At 35.5% G+C, this 12,529-nt stretch overlaps 1 protein-coding gene across 20 annotated transcripts in view; it reads left to right on the forward strand.

Annotated features, from left to right (window-relative positions):
• The window catches only part of LOC120624984 (transcription factor 12-like), a 110,579-nt gene that overhangs the window by 65,637 nt on the left and 32,413 nt on the right, over positions 1–12,529 (forward strand). For 17 of the 20 annotated variants that reach the window (XM_039891848.1, XM_039891856.1, XM_039891847.1 and 14 more), the window contains exon 1: positions 1,677–1,934. The exons of 2 other annotated variants lie outside the window; for them this stretch is intronic. The gene's annotated coding sequence lies outside the window, so the exon portion shown is untranslated. Of the gene's footprint in view, positions 1–1,676; positions 1,949–12,529 lie in introns of those variants that run through there. One more of the 20 variants, XM_039891849.1, reaches the window with a different exon arrangement.

The raw sequence follows: 12,529 nt of genomic DNA on the forward strand, positions 1-12,529 counted from the left end.
ATAGAATATCTCCCAAGTCCCTAAGCTCGCTGAAAATTAAAAAAAGTTGTTCAGAAACTTTAACCTCATTACTGTCTGTACACTCGCGCGTGAAGTGCGGCAACGTCGCGATGGGGATGCCAGTATTATAAAGCTTTGCTTCCCCGATTTTGGGGTAATTTGTTAAAAAATGTTGCTGGATAGTTGGTAAGGAAACAATCTGCTTCGCTTTTATTGGCACGCAAGCTAGAATTATGAATAAGTAACTTCTAAGATTAGTTTCTAGCTTCTTCTGCTTTAGCGTCTGCATTCGAAACCGAGGGTAGAGTTAGTTCATACAGACACACTTAAAGTTTACCCTAAATATACCGTTAAAAACCTTGTTGTTAGCGCAGATTTAGAAATAATCGACTTAAACCCTTAATTTTTCACTGAATATTAATATTATTATATATTATTTTCACCGATTTCAAAATTGGAGGTTGTATCCAGTTCCATCCCTATCCGCTCCGATCGCTTTATTAAGAGGACCAATTGAAAGTACTTTTTCAGGGTGGATTGAATGTTATGTCCAAGGACAACAGATATTCCATTAGTACATAGTTCCAGTAGTCTTCAGTAAATAATTTTGACGATTGGCGCAGTGGGCAAAGACTGTGGGTTCGATTCCCACAACTGGAAAATGATTGTGTGATAAACATTGTGTTTTTTTTCAGTGTTTACCTGCTTATTATAAGTATAATATATTATTTATAAATTATTCATCAGTTATCTTGGTACCCATGACACAAGCTACTCTTACTTTGGGGCTAAATGGTGATGTGTGTATTGTCGTATATAGAAAAAAATACTTTTCAATAATTAATTTTATAAAAATAATAACACTGAAGTCTCTTAAAAATGCTAAAACGGTAAAAAGTTGGATTCCGTCTTGTAAGTCTTCAATGTTCTACTTCAAAATCCCTGCAACCCTGTATTCAAAAAGGTTTTTATGCATTAATTCCAATAAACATATAAGGTTGCTTAAACGAACATGCGTCACTATAAATACTAACTTGTTGGGAAGAAAAAAGGGAAGAGGATTTTAATTACTCCTTATCCTTCCTTTCTTTATTTAGATAGCTGAAAAACTAGGATATAAGATGTATCATCTTATCTCTCAAATATTCGCTTTTGGTAGGGAAACAGCTAAAGATAAAGTAGATTTTAATGATAGAGCTGCATGAAATATAAAATACGATTGAAAAACTATGCCAAATTTTGATTTTATACTGTTAGCCTTTTTCGCTGGCTTGAAAACCTATCTGAAATAAATTATTAGAAAATTAGCTATAGGTTGTGATATTACTTGACTTCTTCGGAGTTATAACCAAGGTCATTATTGAAAACCATAAATTTCACAACGTCAACCTATTATTGTCTCACTGTACTGCTGGACACTTGATCTACTGTTACGCTGCTAAAGCAGGTTGGCGAGCTAAGTTCACACAACTTTATAAAAAACGTATGAAAAAAGTTCTAGTTGTAGTATTATTTTTAATAGGTATTGGCATCTTTCTTTTCAAAAGAAGTGCCAAGTTTAATCAAGAAGAAAAACATCCACACACTGTACCATAATGGGTCAAAACACAGTGTGAAACTAGCAACACCGTGCAAAGTGAGCGGTAGTTGGCCATGGCGGGCAGTAGAGTACGACGCTTCGTAGAGCGCGCACAGTCTGCGCACAGATACGGATCAAAAAAGTTTTTATGTAACTAAGTGTTGTGCTAAGTGTTCAGTGTTTATATTAAACACGCATTGTCTCGCTGTGTTCACGTTATCCGATTGTTTCTGTTCCGAGTACATGGAAAATAGAGAAAAACGGCGAAAAAATACAGTGTATCCGCAACGCTTTTTGAGTTCGTAATTTGTATACTCTACAGTGTAAAGTGATATTGTACAAAGGAAACTTTATGGTAAAGTTTTGACGGTAACCCCTCTCGTTTTATTAACATGGAAACAGTGTCGACTAAGTTTAAAAGGTTTTTTTTAACTTGTGAGGAAAGCGAGTCTTTTTCGACTCTAGACACTGTTCTGTAAACTTAAATTTTTTTAATAGGTACATACTTCTTGCGTAGTAAAAGCAAATTTAATAGAAGAAACATGAAATGGCTTTTTCTTAAGAATTTGTATACATTGGAATTATGAAAGGTATTGTTAGAATCAGGCCTTTTTGAAGGTTTATTTCTTCTTTTTTTTCGTTATATTCGAAATACGAAACATGTATACGTTTATACGAAAAACTTTTCGAGTTCACGATAATAAATATATCGAATTAAACTTTTATTTTTAAATCCACAAAACTTTAACTATAAGTACCTACATATGAAAGAGATTTTCAGTACAAAATTACTTACATAAGTTATCAGGATATTATATGCGAAGTTTTCCTTTGTTTTTTTTTTGTAAACTACCTATTATCTATGATATGAGTCCATAAATTTTGGAAATAGATTTTAAAAGGCCTTAATTCGAAGTTAATTTTTTTATTTTTAATATTTAAATATATTTTTTAATATCGATGTATAATAATTAAAATTAAAAAGATAAACCATGAATCGGTAAAAAATTAAATCACTGGTAGAGCACCTATATCGCTCTTTGGGAACCAGCATTTTTACCGAACATTTTTTTCTGAACTAGCTCTTTAATAAAAAATTTAACTTAAGTTACTGTTTTTAACACGGCTTATATTTATAATAAGGACATGGAAATTTTTATATATTTAAGTTTTACAAATATTTCAGTTATAGTTTTGTCCCAATCCATCATTCCAAATTGCCACTTCTAGCTTATAATTTCAACCTTATTTATTCAAACATGTACTATGCAAAAACACAATACTTCTTGCGCGTGTTGGTCAAAAATAATATAATAAATATTCAACACGGGGCGAATAGAACATGATATTCTTCAGAAGCGAATATTTTATTCAAATATCAAACTTTGATATTCTTTGTTCAGAAGTTTGGAAGCGACTGCATTTTTCCTATAAAAGCTAAGGACATTTTTGTGAATAACCTACTTTCTATCCGCGACTTCGTCCTTATCTACTAACTTTAATTTATTTTTACACGACGCCCCAAAAATTGAGTGTTATGTTTTCAGGGATTATGTATGTGAGTTTCTTTGTTCCGCCATAACTTTTACATTCCTAAACCAATTTCAATGCATGGGGTGTTATCGTTAGAATCCTTGTTTCATCCCGATTGACACAGGCTATAATTTTTTTTTTTAATTGTGTTAGGTACGCCGCCTTTTTTAAATGTGAATTGTCGTACTGTTCTGCTGTAGTGTTTTTTTTTTAAATACCTACGCACTTATTATTTTATGACGAGCTCATATGCGATCTCAACTGTACCCGTTAGTATACCTGTTATTTCGACTATCAAAACACTGCAGAGTCGAAAGTAAAAACTCATTTCAAAGCTTTAGTTTATTAAAACACCAACATATTATAGCGCCTAAAACAGAACGTTTGTAAAATAAGGAACAGTTGTAGGAACACCGATCACTAAGCGACGCTCTGCTTTATTTTGATTTCGGGAGTGAAAATCATAAGGGTCCGTATTCGTATCATCGGTAACGAAAATAATACATAATATGTATTATTTTATTTCATAATATGTGGACGGGTGATGATACGCAGTCGCGCTACGCCACTCTGACATTGTACGCGTTTAGTTAGTTAGTGTTACTTTTATAAATTCTTATAACACAATCTTACAATGCTTCTTATAACTTCAGTACAATTCTCAGTTTAATTTTAATTAATTAGAGTGAGTTGTAAAAGAAAATGGCTACACCGTTCGAGACTTTAGCGGAGAGATAGAAAGGGGGAAGTGGCAAAGTTTATGATTTATGTGCCGAAGCGTGGGCGCGGCCTATGCTGGCTTCTGGTGCGCGCGGGTGTGTGGCAAAATCATGGCTCAGTGGCTTGAGATGGCGTATGAGCTTTTATACAATGACCAATAAATAAAACCAACTAATGCAGAGTTAGTCCGCCACCTCGCTTCGTTATACCGTGGTGGGTATATGCTCTGGCATACTCTCCTATGAAAAAGGAGGCATGTGACCGTTAGTGGGATGATGATCATGATGAAGACGGTAAAGTGTCCGGACCCATAGCGTGATAAGAAAGCTCAGAGTCAATTTGCAAGCGGTTGGGAGAGATACTCGGATCTCTACATAATGAGATCCGTAGCAGAAATACATTTGCATTGCTTAAGAAGTCGCGAAGCTGACGAACTCGCAGTAACGGTCGGGGCATATAGTTGGAACAACCTATGTACGCTGCAGTCCTAAGGGGCTGGAGTCTCGATCGCGGTAGACGTAGATTTGATAGATCCCCTCCGACTAGGTGGGCGAGCGACAAGAAACGTGTCGCAAGAAGCCGCTGGACGCAAGCGGTACCAGACCGTGAAATACTTATGTCCAGCAATCGACCTGCATAGGTTCATAAAATGACGACAATAACGACTGCAAGTTGAGTTAAAATCTCCAGATGATGCTCCAGTGTAGGAGCGAAGCTTGTGTAGATCGGTCTTATCAGTAGCACGTTCCGGTTTCGATCCCCTTTGCATTTTTATAGTTTTCGATTCTCTGGTTTGGTCTGGTAGGCGTTCGGTAGAGTTCCGGTACGATTAATTATAGAAACAGGTGATGGATTTAATATAACTGACATAATGATAACAAGTCAGCCCGCTACCATCTTTGACTGTATCAAAACTAACCACCAAGGCGAAATTACAGTCAAGGATTTGCACTGAAATATAAAGAAGCTAAAAGTGAGAGCGCTCGGGGACAGCAGGAAACGTTTTGCAACCGGTTCGGCCTACGCTTGGTTAAATTGGGTTATTGTTTGGAGTCTAATCCCGACACATTGTGGATGGTGATGATGATGATTCTGTTCGAAACGTAATTTTATTTAACTTTTACACTGAAGGTTAAGTTTAAGTTTTAGGCAAGACACATAAGATTTGATAAGATAGAGCGATGATAGCTTAGTGGTTTATACCTCGGCTTCCGTTTCGGGGGACAAAGTTAGAAGTGCGTTTGGGGACGCGAACCTCTAACTTTTCGGAGTTATATCTATATGCATAGTATACATGCATAGATATGTCATGATATGTATGTGGAGGAGAACATGTGGTTGTGGTGGAACAGGTGGAGAAAAACATCGTGAGGAAACCAGCATCGTGGTGAAACCTTTAAATTCATATAGATGTAAAAGTACTTTTGTAGAGCAGTCCTCCTTTTATACAATAGTCTATGCATATAAATAAAATTTAAGTGACTGTTTGTTATCTCGGAAAAGCTAAAAAATAATGAAAATCCATGCAACTATATCAAAAAACCGATTCAAGCGATGTATAAATATAGGTTATTAAACAAATCGCTTTGACCCTTAGCAACCAAGGAAATTAATTAAAAGCGCGGGCGGGTGATGCGTTGCGGTAGTCGTTGTTTGTTGTATATAATAGCTCGTGAAAGTTCATAAAAAAGTTTAAATTAAAGAAATTTCGAATTATTACTAGTGATTTATAAAATTTGTTGGTTAATAGGGATTCACACACGAGGGCAAAGCCGCCAGCACACCTAGTTTGAAATAACTTAATATTGTTTTTGGATATTTTCTTTATTTCTAGTGATAACATCTGTTGGCTAATTGTCGGAATAACCTAATCTAGTTACAAACTATTAGGTACCAGCGGTATTGATAAAAATAGATGACTCAATTCGTAGTTGATTAGATACGATATATATCAGCCTTAGTTAAGTCATGAAATATTGCCATTTTGTATATTAATATCTTATGTACTAAATAACACGTGTGCGTTTACTGATAACTGATAATTTTCCCCCAAGTATCTTGAAGTCAACTTAGTAGTTAGGGTGTATGGTGTCTTTTTAAAAGTATAAACCGGCAGACATGAACTAAAATCAAGTTTGATGATGAATCTTATTAAAATAATATATTTGTGCCGTATGGAAGCAGATATATATTATTATTATTATTTCTCTCTATTTGTACACCACATGAAGAATTTATACAAGAAAAAATGACCTTTTATAAACGAAAATTGGAATTCTTTCAATGTGATTTATACTCAATCGCACTCCGTACAAACGTGTACTTCAGAGTATTACAATAATGAAGTATTTAGCTTACATTTAAGTAATAAATATATATTTATGTTTTAATAATTCAGTCATCGTAGCAGCTTTGCATGCATCTATACAATAAATGAAATAAACGTGTTTGGTTGTAATGTAGGAAGAACAAAAATAAAATTTTAAAAACTTTTTAAATATTTTGTTCTTGCAAGACCGAGTTTGACGAACAGGCAGAGAATAACAAGCTACTTCTTATTTTGTTGATCTGCAAGCGTATAATATCTTTTTTAGAAACGAGTTTAATGGGGTTTAAAGAACCAAAACACTATAAGAATCCCAATTTTTTCAAAGCTAGGAGTTTGGAACCTACCAACTAAACAGTAGTAGTAATAAAATAAAATTACTGTTAGCTACAAATTATAATCCTACACGCCTAGTAAGTAGATAATATGACGGCAAAGAATATTTATCAAAAGAAATGCAATGCAACAGACACTGGGCCTATAATTACTTTAATTTGTTGCGTAATCGATATTTATTTGTGAGCGATATGAAGTAGTCTAAGAGACGGTGAACTGCTTATATTCGAACTATTTTAAAAATATATTGTCATTACTTTTTTCTTTCTTTAACTGTATCTACGACGCTATTGGTTGGCTGGTAGAGATCGCTAATTATATCGCCCAATTGTATGCCGGTATTTTAATTTAAACAATTTTATTTATAGAAAACACACAGGAACACTTACTTAGATATAATTACGTGCAAAAGGCGGCCTTATCACTAAAAGTGATCACTTCCAGACTATCTTTAACGTATGGTAGGTGTTATGATCTTATTTCCGATTTCTTTAATTGCGTGTAGTAAAATAAAAGTTTATGCATTCATTATTTATTTTTATACGCCGTATATGTAACTACAAATATAAATGTCTGCAAATTCAGTCGAGGAATTCCGATAATACCTACCTAATAGATTTTGCTGAAAGATGTTATCAAATTCTTATTTGATAAGGCCTACTCCTGAGAGCATTGCCGTCTTTTTAAAAGAAGAATCTGCTTTCTGCAACTGTGGTTATGTTATTACAACCAGGCCTAGATATATCTACTTTAGTTTCTAGAATTTTGTCGTATGAATTGTATATATATAAATTATAAACTTACAAATGGCGCTACTTTCATCTGGCTAACAAATGGACGCAAGATGAAAGCGTTTCCAACTCCTTTTTGCTAGATACAAACACTATTAGAAATTCTAGCACTATCTCTTAGACTGTGTATTAAATATTCACCAGCGCTGGCTGCTGACGTGGCCCGTCAGGGGGAGGAGCCCGCTGACTGTCCCTGACAACTTTATTCACTATGAACATTTTTTTATGAAGTTTTACGAAGTTATTTTTTTATCGAAGATAATTTGTATAACTTTTAAACAGTGATTTCTACATTTTAATTTGCCAATCCAACCCGAATTGAAGCAGCGCGGTGGGTCTTTGCTCCAAAACACACTCCCCTATGCTCAGCAGTCAAATTATAATAGGCTGATGATGAGAACTAAAAGACTGTCTAAGACTTCACAGCTAAACGAATAATGGCCAAATTTAGCATAAAGATAGCTTTTAATAAGAGCTTTCTGAACTTTATTAAAAGTTGCTCTAAGAAGTGACTTTGTACTCATGTTAAACCACTGGCGTTGATTTTTCAGTTTCAGCGCAACAATATAATTCTATCTACCCATTATCTCGTTTAATCTCATTAAAAGTGGATGACAAATGTTGACTTTAGTAGGTACCTCATGCATTTAGTAGGTTCCTTACGCGCATTTTAGCCTTTATGGAGACCGAAATAGAATATATTTCATCCGGGGAAAACTAACGCTTTTGCGCTTTTAAATAAAACCGAAAAAACGAGAATGATGTCGCGAGTAACAGCTAGTATATAAAAGTATCGGTGACAGTATAGACGGTACGTCGTCGATGCGCACGCGCATTGAATATTTATAAGACACTTAATACTATTATTTATTTATGCGGCGATCTATCTGCCCCATTCCGCTAACTTAGCGAGAAACTTATAAATAAAGAGGCTCTCGATGGGCTGCCGTGATCTACGTACTTGGCTGCATGTAGCTTAGTGGTTAGGATGCAGTTCCATGCAATGGGAGTTAGTCCGTCGCTTAACAGGCATCTCTTGAAGTGAAATCCTCCTGCAATACGGTTAAGAATAATAGGGTAGACGGTGCTTTTACGCATACATGAAGTGCCAATCACTATTACGTAACTGCTGGCAATAAATTGCTGTCTACACACGTGCAAATGGTAGCCAAGATCAATCGAAACTGAACGTGGACAAAGAAAGCTTTTGCAAATAGAATCCCCCAGTCAGTATAGTCAGTCAGTATAGTCCCCCATAGAACTTCTGTAAATAGTAGGTTCATGAATGTTGCTTGCACCAGTAACAATTGCAATATATAAAAGCACGATATGTAAACGGTATAGCCAAGACTTCCGCGCGCATACTACTTGTATAACAGGTGTAAACCCCTAATACGCTTATGTACAAGACTTATTCGCACGCAATGGAGAAGTCGTTTTCGAGTATAGAAACACTTAAAACTAGAGTAAAATGGATCTTTTTCATGTCATAGTTATCTATGAGCTCAAATTTTCCTTTAATTTTTCAAATAAAATCTGAACCTCCCAACACGACTCCGTGTTCTGGGTGAGCTTGCGTCTTAAGCACTGAACCACAAGCACCCAAGTACGTCTAGCCCGGTGTAAGAACGAGTAAGATTGAATCGATATGTGAATGAGGTCATACGTGGGAACGGTTGATACAAAATACAAAGATACAAATGATAACTCCTTCCGAAGCGGTGTTTACCTTATAACAGCCCCACCGGATGCCGAGCGGTTTCAGGTTCGATCCCGTGCAACATTATACCCCCTTCCGTGAGATTTCGCCTCCTATCCGGGGGCGTGTTGATTTGACGACGGATCTCTCTTATATTACAGGATGTTGATATGACCCTGTCGAAATCAGATCATCTTCTGTTGACTGCATCTCATATCGACACGTTTTGAAATCAAAAACAAATCCATTCTTTGAGCTCCAAAATGTATTAAGTAATGGTTAAGAATATTTTTACGAACTATTGACGTGCCTGTGATTCCAGATTAGGGGAAACCGTAAATAATATCAAAAAATCGTAAAGGATTTCAATTAGGCCTATTACAGGCCGGTACCTATGTAGTGCCATTAATATTTTAAATGAAATAAAAATTTAAATCGTTTTTTTTTCATCTATCTTTTTCATATTTTATCCTTAAATATTTTTTTATTTATTGGAATATTATCAAGAATTATCAAAAAACCAGCTTTATATTATCACATCATATATTAAGTCTTAACAGTTCGTCATATATATCTAAAGAAAAAATTAAGCCCTTTTTTATTCGTGTTTCAAAGTATTCCCACACCCCAAATATGCGCTATTACGGTAACCCCACTCGTAGAACGGAAGTGTTTTCTGTTATTACAGGTAATTGATGATTAACGAAGCGTTCACTTACCCCTTTTATATTAGTTATCAGTACTAACTTCCTAACCCGTTATTGTCTTGTCCAAAACAAAAGAAATAATATATTTATTTTCAAATAAATAAGTTCACTTTTCCTACGGTTTAATTTTTTTATATATTTATTTATACAAGCTACCACAGAGATACTTCAAAAGTAGGAACATCCTATGTTTACATGGAGGAACATACACATCGAGTGACCATTTTTAATTGCTAATAAGTTAATGTGTATCAATCCGCACTGGATAAGCGCAGTGGACTAGGGCCTTCTCATTTTGGGCGGAGACCCGTGCCCTATAGTGGGTTTATAGGATGATGATGAATAAGTCAATAACTATTATAACCTCATCGGAAAATTGATTTAAAATCAACCATAAAACTGAAACAAGTTAATATTATATTAGCGTTCTTATAAACTGTTGAAATTAATTGTTCATATCTCGAAAATACATAAAATTAAAAAGGTCGACGATGGTCCCATATGGGAATTTAAGACAGTTTTTGCTGCATATTTTCCATTTTGATGTAAAATTGTAGTTCAAAAGCTTAGCTTTTTATAAGAAACCTTATTGTTATGCGACAGGCTTCTTTCTCCGAACAATGGCATTTGGTTAGCGATCCAGATCTCTGGACTTACAAAATACCATTGATCGACTTTGGAGGCCCGAATTTGCCTTTCCTCCATGCTTCGGAGAGCACGTTAAGGTGTCTGTCCTGGGTACTATCACTTTTATGTGATAAAGCTTTCTAATCGTAATCACTTCTTTCTTACAAAAAGCTAGATGATTGATTATTATGCCTTGTGATGACGGCAGATCAGAATCCAGTAGTCACCACCCGTCCTCTTCCCAACGTGTCGCACGATGCGGCTCCGAGAATATAACGGATAACGGGCAGTAGCGTCCTGGGTAAAAGTTTTATTTAAACTTTTTTTTTTTTTTAACAAAATAAATATTTTGTTGTTGCCAGCATGGCTGCGGCCATTCTGACAGGAGACCCGTGCCCTGAATGAGAAGGGTTTAGGCCGTAGTCTACCATGCTGGCCAATCGAGGATTGGCAGACTTCATTCGCCGTTGAGAGCATTATCGAGAACTCTCAGGCATGCAGGTTTCCTTACGATGTTTTCCTACACCGTTTTATTAAAATTTCTTAAATTAAAAACGCACATAACTCCGAAAAGTCTGTGGTACGTGCCTGTTTTCGAACTCCGTCTCCGCGAAGGGAAAGCCGAAGCCTTACCCACTAGGCTATCACCGCTACACGTATACACTATGTCGCGAAAATAAGATCGTTTAAAGATTAATATTGTTACATTTCCCCAACGAAACGTAGACAAACAAAATTTTTTTTTAAATTAAAAATAAAATTTTAACCCGCATCGTTGTGGGTCTTTTTTACTCTCTAACTCTGAATAATTTTCTGTAATGGGTTGTTGATGTTGATGATAATGATGATTTTATACGTGCCATAGCACACACTACAATATACTATAGTACATACGTTTTACACTTTATTTAATTACATTCTTGTGGCATACCTAATTCATTATCCCACGTACGACCCAGGCTGCTCGCGAGTTCCTCGTATGCATGCATGTTTGTGTGTGTAAGCGTCCGACATTCCTGCATTAATGCCGTATTAATCATACCTAAGTACTGAACCTAGAACGACTAAGTAAGTATGTACCTAGGTTGACTATATATCGACCTCCCTGGTGCGGGGGTTATTTGGTATTACAGTGAGAGGTCCCGGGTTCTCTTGTCTGGTCTAAGGCTTCGGCTGTGGTTCAACCACTCTCCCTGCAAAGGCGAGCGACTTAGCAACTTAGTGTTCCGATGTGAAGCCGCATAGACATATGCCGTGCCATTTAGTGGAATAAAGAAAACCTGAGTTTGAACAGCGTTGTAAGGCAAGGCTCGTATCCTAGGGAAGTATATTTTTGTGTGTATTACATGTTAATTATTAAATGTTAAAAGTCACTTACGTACCTACTTACCTAAATTTATTTTAATGATATCATTTTATTCTTACTACACGTTAATTGCAAATGATAACCTATGTCCCCGCATAAAATACAAGTCTACTACAAACAAACATTTATTTATGAATATCTATATAACGGCGACTAGATGTCTACTAGAGTATGTATCATAAGGGCTCTTACATGCTGATAAAAAATATTTATAAAGTTGGTTCTCCTATTTTAATAGCTAACAAAACCTATTCAGTTTTTGGGTTCCCCATATGGGATTCACGCCGAAGCTTTGATGAAAAAATAGTGAATAAATTATTATGCAGTCATCTCTGTAGCTTAAAGCTTGATTTTCAAAAGTATCAACCTCAAAACTCGTTAAAGTCCACAAACGCGCATTTGAGCAGCGTGGTGGGTCTGTGCTCTAAAACCTATGAGAGTTGGGGCCTGTGCCCACCGCTGGGACGTTAATAGGCCGATGATAATGAACGGTTCGAAATCGCTTTATCTCTCTTACTGTGTCTGTCTCTCTTTAATCTAAACAACATCAAAATTTTATACCTAACCTATTACCTTACTGAAACATTATGGGAAAATTCGAAACCATTGGGTATTCAGAGAAACTGTATTGAAAGGGAAAAAACCTAATAGAAACCACTGAGTTTTTTTTAATGTAAAAATTTTTTTTTGGTCTCAAAAATGAAACAAAACTTTAAAGTGACTACAATTTTTAGAAAATAATATATATATCTATGTAATTCCTGTGTTGCATTGATTTTGATGAAAAACTTTTTTGATATACTCGTAGTTGAGCATTGTTATGTATTAACCCCACTTTGAAGCCA

Source organism: Pararge aegeria, chromosome 7, assembly GCF_905163445.1.
Source record: "Pararge aegeria chromosome 7, ilParAegt1.1, whole genome shotgun sequence".
In the NCBI taxonomy this organism is placed as follows: domain Eukaryota; kingdom Metazoa; phylum Arthropoda; class Insecta; order Lepidoptera; family Nymphalidae; genus Pararge; species Pararge aegeria.